This window comes from Alexandromys fortis, unplaced genomic scaffold (genome assembly GCF_014885135.2).
Source record: "Alexandromys fortis isolate MF-2015 unplaced genomic scaffold, M_Fortis_MF-2015_v1.1 scaffold_3, whole genome shotgun sequence".
In the NCBI taxonomy this organism is placed as follows: domain Eukaryota; kingdom Metazoa; phylum Chordata; class Mammalia; order Rodentia; family Cricetidae; genus Alexandromys; species Alexandromys fortis.
The window spans coordinates 30016264-30028928 of NW_026067909.1; the positions used below are offsets into that span (position 1 = coordinate 30016264).

Consider the following 12665-nt stretch of genomic DNA (forward strand, 5'->3'; position numbering starts at 1 on the left):
AGTAAGTAAAAACCACCTGCTGGCGCTGGGTACTTCCCCAGGTCCACAAGAAAATGGCAATAATGATGATTTCATATATGAAAATTGTGTGCACTCAAAAACAACAGAAATAATATGGCCAGTGAGGAAAAGATAGATGATTAAATATTAGGTGTTTGTATTTAGTATTAATATAATGAGAATAGACAGCTTAGATTTTTATATCAATTACTAAGAGAATCAAAGAATAAAAACAGTAAGTTATAGAAAAACATATGTGATCCTATACCTGGGTGCATAAGAAGTCTCAAAGTATGCAGGACCCCTTGATAAATGCTAATAGAAAATAGGGAACAATTTTTACATTCACTGAGAAATTTCAAATTTCTTAGGTTAAGACATGAAATGAACAAAATTGTAATTCACGTAAATTCAGAAACAGGTAGAAAATAAGGTAATAATAGAGGTAAAGTAATAAATTTATGGTAAGAAATGTGTGAGAAGCTTGGGTAGTACAGAAAAGACTGTGTAAAACTGCAGGGATTGGACCGAAGAGACACAGGGTGGTTAAAGGCACAGGCTGTTCTTGCAGAGAACCTAAGTTGGATTCTTGGCACCCACACTGAGGCTCACAACTGTGTGCAACTCCAGTTCCAGTGTGCTCAGCACCCTCTTCTGGCTTCCATGGGTACCTGCATGCACACAGTGCGCATAAATTCACACAGGCACACATATGTACACAAAAGTAAATCTTTGTTTTTTAATCTAAAGGGGTAGGCAGAGAATAGAGAAGATATATGTGCTTCCTCACCCAAGCACACTTGGCTTTGTCAGCAACTAGAGAAAAGAATATATGTCACAACACACAACTGTGACCACTGGAGCCTTGCAGTGAGAAGAGTGGAGAGGGGGGTGTTCTCACACACAGTTGGGACAGATATTTTTGGAAGCCATTCAGCAGTGTATGGACATTCTCTGCTGCTTGGGACCTGGCGATCATCACTCCTGCGGGGCCGAAATCTGTCCTTGGGGAATGATGCGATATATAAACAAAATGTATAGAACCTTACTGTTTCTAACTTTAAAATAAATACTAAAGGCAGTGATATATAACTTCAGGAAAATAAAGAAAAACAAGTGTCCTGTGCATGTGCAGCCTCTATAGGTCATTACACAGGCTGGAGCAGCATCCCCCACAGGCAGATAGATTCAGGATGGCAGGTGGCAAGCAGAACCCCAATCTGCCTGCCTTGTCAGGAAGCTCCCACAGTTAAGTGTTGCAATAGGAGTGGCGGGGCTGCGTCCCCAACACCCCAGCCGCTTGGCTAGCTCATGCCCGAAATAACAACACACAAACTGTATTCATTTAAGAACTGCTTGGCCCATGAACTCTAGCCCTTACAGGCTAATTCTCGCACCTGGACTAGCCCATTTCTAATGATGTGTGTAAGCACCCCAAGGTGCGCTTACCGGGAAGATTCTAGCCTAAGTCCATCGTGGGTTGCAGCTGCCTGGGAGAGCAGAGCATGGCGGCTGTCCGGTCCCTCTGGAAGCAGCGCAGAGTCTGACCTCACTTCCTCTTCTGCCCAGAATTCTATTCTGTTTATTCCACCCACCTATCTTTTAACCTATCAGGGCCAGCAGTTTCTTTATTGCTCAGCCAATGAAATCAACAGATTGATATGACACTCCCACATCAGTTAAGTGGGTGCAGTGTGGGTGCAGATATTCAATTCCTGGAGAGTGTCTGACCGCTTGAACTGTGTTCCTTAAACACCAAGGCTGGAGAAGCAGTTCTGGGTTCAGGACCTTGGAGAACTCCAGTATGGTGGTGAGATGGGTGATGACACAGGATGACATCACCGCCTCCCAGAGGATGCTTGCTGTGGATCGCTGCTGCTGAGTCAAGCAGGTGGTGGCTGGAGAAAGAAAGCCATGACTGCAGCCTCTAGAGAGGACAGGGCCATAGCCATGGATGTACATACATACAAGAACTGGGCCTTCTTCAAAGCTGGGTGAGATGGAGCATTTACACATCCTGGCTTTAACCTGGTGTGGCTCTGAGTTCAGGCAAAGCTTCAAGTCCCCGAAAAGAGAATAAGAATGAAGCAGAATGATATCACCTCACTCGGGGGTAGGCTAAAGGGACAGAGCAGGGGAAACTCAGAACGAGCATGTCACTTTGTGGCTGTCCTAGGCTTTGGGCAGTGTGCTCTGTTGACTCTGTTATGCAACCTAAGTTTGCGAGGACTTGAGAGAGTTCTAAGAGTCAACAAAGCTGCAGTAACCCACAGGCACTCAATGCCATGCCCTGTGCTGACCCCATACATGTGGTAACTTCCTGCACGTTGTCCTGTTTGTCCATGCTGGGAAACCTCATCTTGATTCCGTGTAGTGAGTCACTGAGTATGCCTCCTGGGATGAAGGCAGCCTCACAGAGGGATCTGGGAAATGCATTCCAGCGCAACACTTTTTGGGGTACCTTGCAGCTGGTATGGGTTCCTGTGGCAGTCCTGACCACACAGAAGTAAGAATAGTATAAGGAAGTCCTCAAAATCAGGCTCTGCCATTGCCCTCCAGGAAGTCACATGACTTTGGTATGTATATAGAGGAAGGACAATTTACATGGAATTTGTTTTGCAAATAACCATCTGTTCATATACAATGTGTTGAAAAGTGATTTGCCCCTTTAAGAGTCTTCCTTTGTTTCTTTTAAGTAACTTGGTTAAATACATTTTATTTAACATTGCTACCTATTAGCGTACCTTAGCACTAGCATCAAATTCTATTTAAAGGACACACATAAAATATCATGTTACTTCCTAAGTAAAAGGGAACCGCCAATATAAATGCTTGCCTAGATTGAAAGACTGGATTCTAATACTTGAAGCTGGGTAGGGTGGTTGGAGAAGTGATTGCCTTGTAACTATGAGGCCCTGAGTCTTGCTGGCAAGCCAATCTAATCCAAACAGTGAATCCTAAGCCAACTGGAGATATCTTCAAACAAAACAAAAGCTACAGCATGGATGGCAGCTGAGAACAGACACCCATGGCTGTCCTCTGGCCTCCATACATACCTGCACACACACACAAATATTAGAAAGTCTCTGATTTTTTTTTCTCTTCTGGAAAATGTATCAACTGTGTTCTATAAAATATTGCTACCGCATGCCATAAGGTATAAAAGAAGGTAACAAGGTCATATTTTCAGTTTTAGAATGACTAAAACTTCTGTGTGGTCAGGAACTATAGGAGCCAAGCTTAGAGAAAAGACCATCACTAGACCCACCTGCCCTTTGGAGGGTGAAAGAGACTACTTAAAGGTCAAGGCACACAAACTGACGGCCAGCAGATAGATGCCAATCCCCACATAGAGAAGATCTGAGGAATACCAGATGAGGGGTTCTTACCTTGTGACTGGGTCTGACTCTTGAACTATGGAACCCCAAATTAAAGAAGAACCAAATTAGATTTATTCTAAAGTGTAAATTTCAGTGAATTTTTTTAAAAAAGTTGATATAAACTTTTCTATTCTTTTAGTTTAAGGTTATGAGTCTATTTGGGTGTAAGAATTTTTATTTAAACTGAGCCTAACAAAATCTTAGAACAAATATTTTACCATATCACAGAATCTAAACGTCTCCTTTCAAAAGGAACAGAGAGGGGCAGGGGAGTGGTGGCTGAGCCAGTATTTGCCACAGAAACATGAGGGCTTGAAGTCAGACTTTCAGAACCGTGTAAAAAGCCAGGAGAAGCAGCATGATCCTATCATCCTGGTACTGGAGACTTGGAGACAGGAGATTCCCTCCACGTCACTGGAAAGCCAGGCTAGCTGAACCTAGTGGAGAGCCAGGCTAGCTGAGCCCACCAGAGAGCCAGTCTAGCCAAACCTATGAGAGAGCCAGGCTAGCTGAACCTGTGAGCTCTACGTTCAGTGAGAGACTCTGTCTCAAAAAATAAGTTGGAAAGAAATGAAGAATGAAATGCAACATGGGACATGGACTCCTTGCCCATATTCACACACACACACACACACACACACACACACACACACACACACACACCTGAACTGTGTACCTCGCATACCTGTGCACACGCAGGAATATACGTGCAAGAAGTAGATTAAAAGAAGACTCGGCCTTTGAACAAATGTTAGCGGTTCTAGCCTGGGAGTAAGATGAGGAACATAAAGGAATCTGAAAAGAGGACGTGAGAATAATGATATTTCTACAGTGTCCCCATGGAAATCTCCCCATATATTCAAAATATGAGGACTAGTAAGAGCATTGAACAATATCATTGGGCGTTTTATTTCTTTACCCATGCAACAACAATTTTTTAAGACACGGAGTTTTGTATGCTGATAGTATTGACAAAAGGAACAGAGGAGGCAATGTGCTAGGAAGAAATCTAACCACATGCTTGAGACCTCTATGGGCAGTGTTACATGACTGTGTACAGAGAGTTGAAAATCTAAGCAGACAGGGAACTGTGCCATGTCTGTGGGTAGGGAGCCCAGTGTCTTTAAGGATGTCCAGTGTGTCTCTAAATTTCCCACGGCCCTCAAAAGGTGGGTCATTAAACTTGTCAAACTAGTTCTAATCGTACCAGAAATGGGATTAACTGATAATCCAGGAGCATCCATAGAATGTTGGGGATTTGTGGGGAGGTTTCCTTTAAATGCACAGTAGTTAAGACTGAGCCGTTTTGGCCTCTGATAAACAACAACATCACCAGAGGGAAGCAGAGGACACAGAGTTTGACTGTGCAACCGTGCAGCGCTGATGCGCCAGGGAGGCTCAAAGTCACACAACGTAAAGTCACATATTCAAAAACACCTCCCAGTCCATAAGCAGGGAGAGAAAAGCGAATCGGAGCTATCGCTGTGCTGCGGAGATGAGGATTTATACAGGTGCCTTAAGCCCTGGACAGAGAAAGGGGATGTGGGAGTAAAGACTTGAGAACTCGGGTGGGGAGAAGGAAGCAAATGTTTAAACAAAAACACAATTTCAAAATCCAAAGGAAAGTGGAGAAAATTAAGTAAAATTAGGAATGGCCACTCCTTCAAAAGACAGCTTAAAGAAAATGGAGATACAGGTAACCAGCTGGGGAGCATGTGTGTCACGAAGCATCAGTCCTTGGTCTACACGAACAAGACCTGAAAGCTACAGAGACAATGTCCATGTTTGTGCTTCTGGGGCATTTGCAACCTGCTCGCTCGCTTTCAGTAATTTCATTATGTACGAAAATCAAATACAGGAAACCCCATTCCTCTCTCTGAAAGTGTGGGGGATATACGTGTACATTCAAATGAGGTTGATAAAAAAAAAAAACAAAAAACAAACAAGGCATCTCAGGGGACCAAGAGACAAGGAGGGAATCAAGACACCCATAAGATCCAAGAGACATGGGGAGCGAGAGGCCCAGAAAGACCAAGAGAAACAAAAGGCCTGGAAAACCAAGCTATGTGATGGGGCAAGGAGACCTGGGCAGACTAGGACACCTGACAAATCCAAGAGACCTGGAGGGACTAAGACCTGGAAGACCAAAGGATCTGGGGGACCCTAAATCCCTGGGAACTTGGGATAGCACCTCCAGGCACAGCTGTCGGTGGGGCGAGGTTGACTGTGGGACCACTGAGCACACTTGGGGCTGATGAGCCAGAAATGATTCATTTTGTACTTAGGTCTGTGCAACTTCATCGCCAGACCTCGTAACTCACGTCAAGTGTGACCTGAGTTGTGCGGGCAGTTCCTGGTACTGTAGTCCATGGGAATCAACCAGACGCTGAACACAATTCCTCGCCTTTCCAGACTGCGCCACAGTCTCCCTTTCCTGTGAGAGGGTCAGCTCCTAACCTTGGCTTTAGAGGACCTGGGTTTCCTTCAGGCTGCATTCTCTGTGAAATGGGCGCTCTCAGTCCTCATAGTAAATGTGTTAACTCTCACAGCTATGTCTAAAACTGTAATCCATCAGGGCTTACTTAAGAGAAAGGGGTTCCCATCCTGGGAGAGCCACTTGGGATGGGAGACATCATTTCAGATGGGAAGAGCAAACTTACTTCAAACTGAAAGAAGGAACCGATCATGGAGGCAAGTGGCTGGTGAATCAGTCATGTTTAAGAAGCGGCTGGACAGGAAGGGCAGGGAGTGGAATGCCAGTTACATGCATAGAGCTGAACCTTCTGTGTTGTCCATCCCTTGTGGTTCACTCCTGGAAGGTTCCCCACAGCATGGGTAGATGGTTACAAACTCCTCTTTGAAGCTGCAGTATTGGAGACAGGTCCAGTCAGTTTAAACCCTATGTGCTCAGAGACTGACATTGATGCTATAAAATGAAAAGATGGGAGAAAACAAGGTTTCTCTTAAAGTTGCCATAATTTTCTTCCCATGTGGTCACGTTTATTCCTTTTCTTATGCACACATAATTTTCTTCAAAAGGCAAATCTATTTAATTAGAATGGAGGTTAGCCTCCCTCCCTCCTCCCTCCTATTTCTCTTTCATCGTGTGTGTGTGTGTGTGTGTGTGTGCGCGCGCGTGTGTGTGTGTCATTGTGTTCTGAAAATGTATGGTGGTGCATAGCCCAAGATAGTCTCAAACTTTTGCAGGTTCTCCTGCCTCTGCTGGCCACATGCTGGGACCTCCAGCTCAGCCCAGCTCACCACAGACTGGTTTCATCATTATGACTTTGTGTCATCTTTTCCCAGAATCTTCCCAAGGGTGGACTCTAAGGCGAAGTCTGACAACGAAACTCCCTTGGCTCAAAGATTAAAACCCTAGTAACCCATTCTTTTGCTGTGTTTTTAATACGTGTGCATAAAGTATGGTCTTAAGAGAAAACTGGGAAAAAAGACAGAGACCACCTTTTCTACAAGTTGACTAGGGTGGGCTAAAACAGCAATACCAGGAATTAAAACTACAGTTAAGAGAAATACCAGATGATGTTGTAATAACATGTTACAATTTCTGTTTTCAAATTCTATGTCACAACCAAAGATGCTTATAAAAACCCGAGTCCTAACCACACAAAGAAGTGAGCCTTAGGGAGGCAGAAGGGCACAGAGGCAAAGACCTACAGCCTGGATCTTTGCAAAAGACGGGGCTCCAAAAATACCCGGAGCACGTTCAGTCACTTAGTGTTTGCTGGTTTTTATGGTCTGAGCTGGAGATACACTAATGGCCTGTACACCAGTCCATTTTAGCACGCAGTGCAGGATGGGAAAGTCATCCTGAACCCTCTCCTGTCTGTGAAGCTTTAAAATGCAGCACACACTTACCCAGATAAATGTCAAATATTGGTACATCTTAGCTCTTTTGTTTTCTTTTTTGACTGAAGTGCATAATGGATTTTCAAATGTTCAAATTCAGAACCTTGAAGATGGGCACAGGGAACAACGTTTTAAGAATCACACATAGCTCTTTTGGCTTTTTTGTTTGTTTGCTTTTGTTTTGTCCCGGAAGCATCGGTATGGTGGTCTCTGAAACACTGAGAAGGAAGCAGCCAGCGTTGGAAGGCCCGCTGCTATTGACTTCCCAGTAGTAACTGTTAGAAGGTGCTTGTCTGCAGGGGCAGTCTCTAGTCTTCAGCTTTTTAGTGGCAGGGGATGTGGCTTGAAAGGTCCTGCCTGCACCTCCCAAGCTGCTGTGGTCACTTGGCTTTGGGGAAATTGGGAATGCTTGTACTTTTCAGTTACTTCGGTATGGGTACTCTCATTTGTGTTAGAGATGTGCTAAACAAGGCAAAAGTGTAGGGCAGGTGGGAAGAGGTAAAAGGCTTTGGTTTTTGGTTGCAGCCTGGAACCTAATCCAGGGTTCTACCCATGTTGGGTCAGGGTTCCACCACTGAGTTACATCTCCAGTCCTAATTCTCCTAGTTAACCTTTTATGAATCTGTGGACTCATAGGACAGGTGGTGGAAACTCCCTAAGCAGAAGGTAAAAGACTTCAGCTCAACACCCCATGACAAAGAATCATATACTTATGACATCTGCGTTTGGAAGGATAAAATTTTAAATGTCCCCCACATACTGCTAAGAACCACATGTCATTATTTACTGTTTACTACTGCTGATACATTTTTGAGATTTATTTTTATATATGTATTTTACATGTATGTGTGAGTGTCTATACATATGTATTGCATTACATGCCTAAATTGTACCCATGGAGGTCAGAAGAAGGTGTTGAACCCCCTGGAGATACAGGTAGTTATTAGCTTCCATGTGGGTGCAGGGTACCGAATTCAAATCCTCTGCAAGTGTAGAAAGTGTTCTTAGCCACTGAACAGTCTCTCCAGTCCTGGTCTTTAATTTTTTAATATTTATTTTATTTGTGTATGTCTGGGTGAATGTCACATGTATTTGCGTGCCCTCAGAGGTCAGAAGAAGGAATAAGAGTCCCTAGGGCTTTGTAGACAGTTGTGAACCATCTGCCAGGGTCTTCTGGAAGAGCAGTAAGTGCTTTTAACCACTGACCCATCTCTCCAGGCCCAATTACTGCTATTGCTACTGTATGCCAGATTTTGTTTTAAATGTAGCATCCTAAAGATGTGATTGGCAGTACACACATCAATCAAGCCTTTGGATTCCTCCCCTCCGGGTAAATAACTACTCTCTCTGAAGACTGCCATTATGTAGCAGCATAAAATAAAATACAGCATCACCTAAAATAAGACCAAGCAATTCAAAAGAAAGAAAGAAAGAAAGAAAGAAAGAAAGAAAGGAATGGTTGCATATTAGAATGAACTAAGGAGCTGCACACAGCTTTAATGATCTCACTGGGAAACATCATCATGGTGAAGACTTGGGAACTGACATTTGCCATTTATAGTTTTGAGGGTATGTTTTCTTTCCCACTCATATTTTTCAAAAAATCATTTTGATATCTTTCTATGTGACTTTGGCTTATTCTAAAAAGAATCTGAGATTGAATGGCCAAGGTAAAAGCATGTTTGGATTTTAACTCAGGTTTGACCTAGTAATCATAGAATAACTCTGGGTTTAGATACTTGATTTATTGTGTAGCTAATGTGGGATTCCCCTCTGTATGCTGTGAATATGTTTTGTTACCATTGGTTAATAAAGAAGCTGTTTCAGCCAGTAGCTTAGCAGCATAAAGCCAGGTGGGAAATCAGAACAGATAGGGGGAACAGGAGATGTCAAAGAGATGCCATGTAGGTACTGAAGGAGACAGACACTGGATTCTTACCAATAACCCACAGCCTCAAGCTGATCAATAGGTGAACAGAAATGGGCTAATTCGGGATGTAAGAGCTAGCTAGGAATATGCCCGAATCATTGACCAAACAGTGGTGTAATTAACAGTGTCTGAAACGAAGGAGCAGTCTCCGACTCCACGCAGCTTTGTTTCCTGAAGCTTTAATTCAGCAGTGATGTCGTGTGGAAACGTGCGTGTACTGGTTCTGAAGCGACCGGTCTGTTGACAAGAACTCCTTGCTCAAGCCCCCTACTCACCTGTTCTTGCTCTGGGTCACTCAGAATCAGTGTTCTCTGTTGTATCTCAAATCACTTTCCCTCATCAGCCCAAAGAGCCATCAGGGTTCCCTGCCCTGTGGGAAGTCCAAGGACCACCCACTTTCACTACCTTTCTTCAGGATCCCAGCAAAGTGGAGATGTTACGTGATAAACAATTTCATATAAATAAAACCCTCCAGCCACCAATGGAGGTATAGCTGTGCTCACGGGATGCCTTGGGGAGAGACATCGCCAGTGGGTGGCAGTATGGGTAAGAGTCAGCCACATTTGCTTAGGCTGCTTCTAACACCTTAGAATTCAGACTTTAGAAGCAGCCTGCTAATGGCTGTAGGGACATGGCAGGTTTCAGAAGGACACAGTTCCACCAAACGTGGGGCACCGGCAGGAGGCGGCTGGCTGTGTCTATTACCTCGGGAGGAACTTGCAAACCCAGGCCAACTGCTTGCTCCTGATCAGCACACAGCACCAAAGAGCACAGGTTGACTTTGCTCTCCCGAGGCACGGGGACTGGCAGAAGGTCACTCCCAGCTGTCTCTACTCTGCATCCAGAAAATATAGCTGTGTCATGTTGGAGACATTCTTAATGTCACCGGCATTGCTCTGTGAACCCAGGAACAGACAGTGCTTACTTAAAAAGTTACAGTGATTTTAGCATTCAATAAGCTTTTATTATTAAAAATAAAAAGATTTTTAATGAGCAGAATGAATACTAAAGTGGAACACCATTACAATGTCCAAGGAATTAATATAAACAATTTATACAAACTCCTTTCCTTCTTCCTTTTCTTTTCTCTCCCTCCTTCCCTCCTCCTTCCGTTCTTTTGTTTGTCTGTTTTCCTTCATTTTTGAGAAAAGTTCTCAATAAGGAGCCCTGATTGGGCGGGAGCTCACTATAAGTAAGCTAGGCTAGTCTTGAGCTGGAGATCCACCTGTTTCTACCTGCAAATTCTGATTGTTTAACTGAGCTGCTAGGCAGAGATACTAAGTAGAGCAAACAACAGTTAACATTCTTGCAGGGAAGTTATCCTGTTGCAAACACAGAGTTCACATGTTACAAAATTCTTGTGCAATTTCAGTTGAAACATACTAGCAAAGAGATGGGGGGGGGGGGGACGACTCATACAATGCCGCAAGTCCTCCTAGTAATCCTAGAGGGGCAAGTGTCTGGGCAAGGTTCATTTATCAGAAATGCAAATGTTTCCATTAAGTTTGTGAACCAAGTTACTGAGCCCAGAGCAACAGGGGAAAGGATGCCATTCTTTCTAAAGAGTAAAAGGATCCACCAACATGAGCTAGTGCAGGGCTTCCTGGGACACGCTTAAGAGAGGGGTGGGACACTGGCTGTGTAACTTTCCACTTACCAATCCACTCAGTTTTCAGAGCTGACCTAGACAGAAAAGCCTAATACAGAAAGGATTTAAGAAAAAAAAAAAACTAAAAACTATGTGCTTTTCTCCCATTTTAGCCTATCTACATGAATAAAAATCTATGATCCTTTATGGTAATAGTATTTATATCGTGGATTTTAAGACATTTTACCCATTTATACAATTAATAACTTAATGAAAATACTTAAATTACTGAAAGAAGAATTTTTTAATTTAATAAAAGAAGTATAATTGCATGAACGTATGTTAAGAAAATCCCAAATCTTCCTTGATAAAAAGCTATGGTGGTGCATGCCATTAGTCCTGGCACTCAGGGGGGCAAAGGCAGGCAGATCTCTGATTCAGAGGCCAGCCTGGTCTACAGACTGAGTTCCAGGACAGCCAGATCTACACAGAGAAACCTTGTCTCGGAAAACCGAGACCCAACTAAACAAAACCCTGACAAATGGCCATCTGTCAGCTGTGAAGCGAAAGGAGAATTCTAGGGAAAGATCCCAAACCAGGATGAAAACCTGCAGCAGCCAGGCTGTTGGCTGGCAACAGTCCAGGTGAGCGGCACCCAGGCCTGTGAGCCCAGCCCGTTGACAGATGTTTAGGAGACAACTTGCACTGAGAAAATATGAGGGAACAGTTGGATAATCACAAGATACCCGACCAGCTTCCAGTGAATAAGCAGCTTCTCTGGCAGCAGGAAGGAGAGATGGCAAGGGGCTCTGGGGTTGGGGATCTCAGCTGGAGAGGGTAACTCTCACTTTAGCACTGGGAAACCGCGGGGCTCCGCGGGGCTTCAGAATGACAAACACCTTGCTGTAAAGAGCCCTGTCACCTCTGTGAGCAGAAATGTCATAGTGGTGGTGCCTTTTCCTGGCTTCTTGGCAACCTAGGCAGCATACAGAACAGGTCACTGGCCAACGAGGAGGTTCTGACTCCTGGTTCTTAACATTAACACAGCCCCAAGGAAAACAAAGTTGGTACTGGCCAAGCTCCAGCGGCCACAGAACGTCATCACTCAACGCATTCCTAAAAATCTAATTTTGTATTAAGAGTCAAAATAAAAAAGAAAACAAAGTGGTTACCAAAGATACTTTCTCAAAGGGAAGCCTAGGACACTGACATAGTGGCCCCTTGTCCTTTGCTATTTCAGGATACAGAGCACACAGGCCCATTTATGTGTCTCATAAAGTGAACGTAAATTATCACAATCAATAAAAATCGAGCCACATTTTCTTCAGGCTCTAAGATAAAAACCCTGTCATGTTGTCATGTTCTTCTGGGTAGAGATAACGCTTGGTGATAGAAGAGGAACAGCCAGCTCCCAGAAGACAGAGTGTTCAGCATACATATGGGTGCGCGTGCATTAGGTGTGCAGTCACACATATTTGCACAATACAGGAGTGAACATTTACAGCTGCCTTCACGGCTCTCTTACTTTTAAAGGGCGTAGTTTAAATTCAACTGAATTCAACACACCCTTCTGAGGTTAATTTTATGATGATATTTACTACATTGATGATTTTTCGCAAACTTTTGCTGTTCATCATTCCAATCATAACCATATACATGCTAAGAACAGGACAGGTCCAATATTAGCTTGGGTTATCTTGGCACATTTTATACTAAGGTTAAAACATCCACGATCTTCAAAATCACAATGTGCAATTGTTTTTCGTAGACATGTCATTGTATTTGCAATGACGTTTGTAAATTATGCAGGGTATTCCAAGGCGAACTTCCAGGATTCCGTACAAAATAACCAAGGTTATACTGCAAGATAAACGCCTTGTCACGAATTGTTTCATTTAGA

At 43.6% G+C, this 12665-nt stretch overlaps 1 long non-coding RNA gene across 1 annotated transcript; it reads right to left on the bottom strand.

The window, feature by feature from the left end:
* Positions 1-854: 854 nt before the first annotated feature.
* On the bottom strand, positions 855-10972 carry LOC126498333 (uncharacterized). The gene is made up of 3 exons (XR_007590818.1): positions 9883-10972; positions 6041-6243; positions 855-1898 (listed from the first exon to the last, which is right to left on the bottom strand). It is a non-coding gene; the product is annotated as an uncharacterized lncRNA (long non-coding RNA).
* Between the last annotated feature and the right edge of the window lie 1693 nt (positions 10973-12665).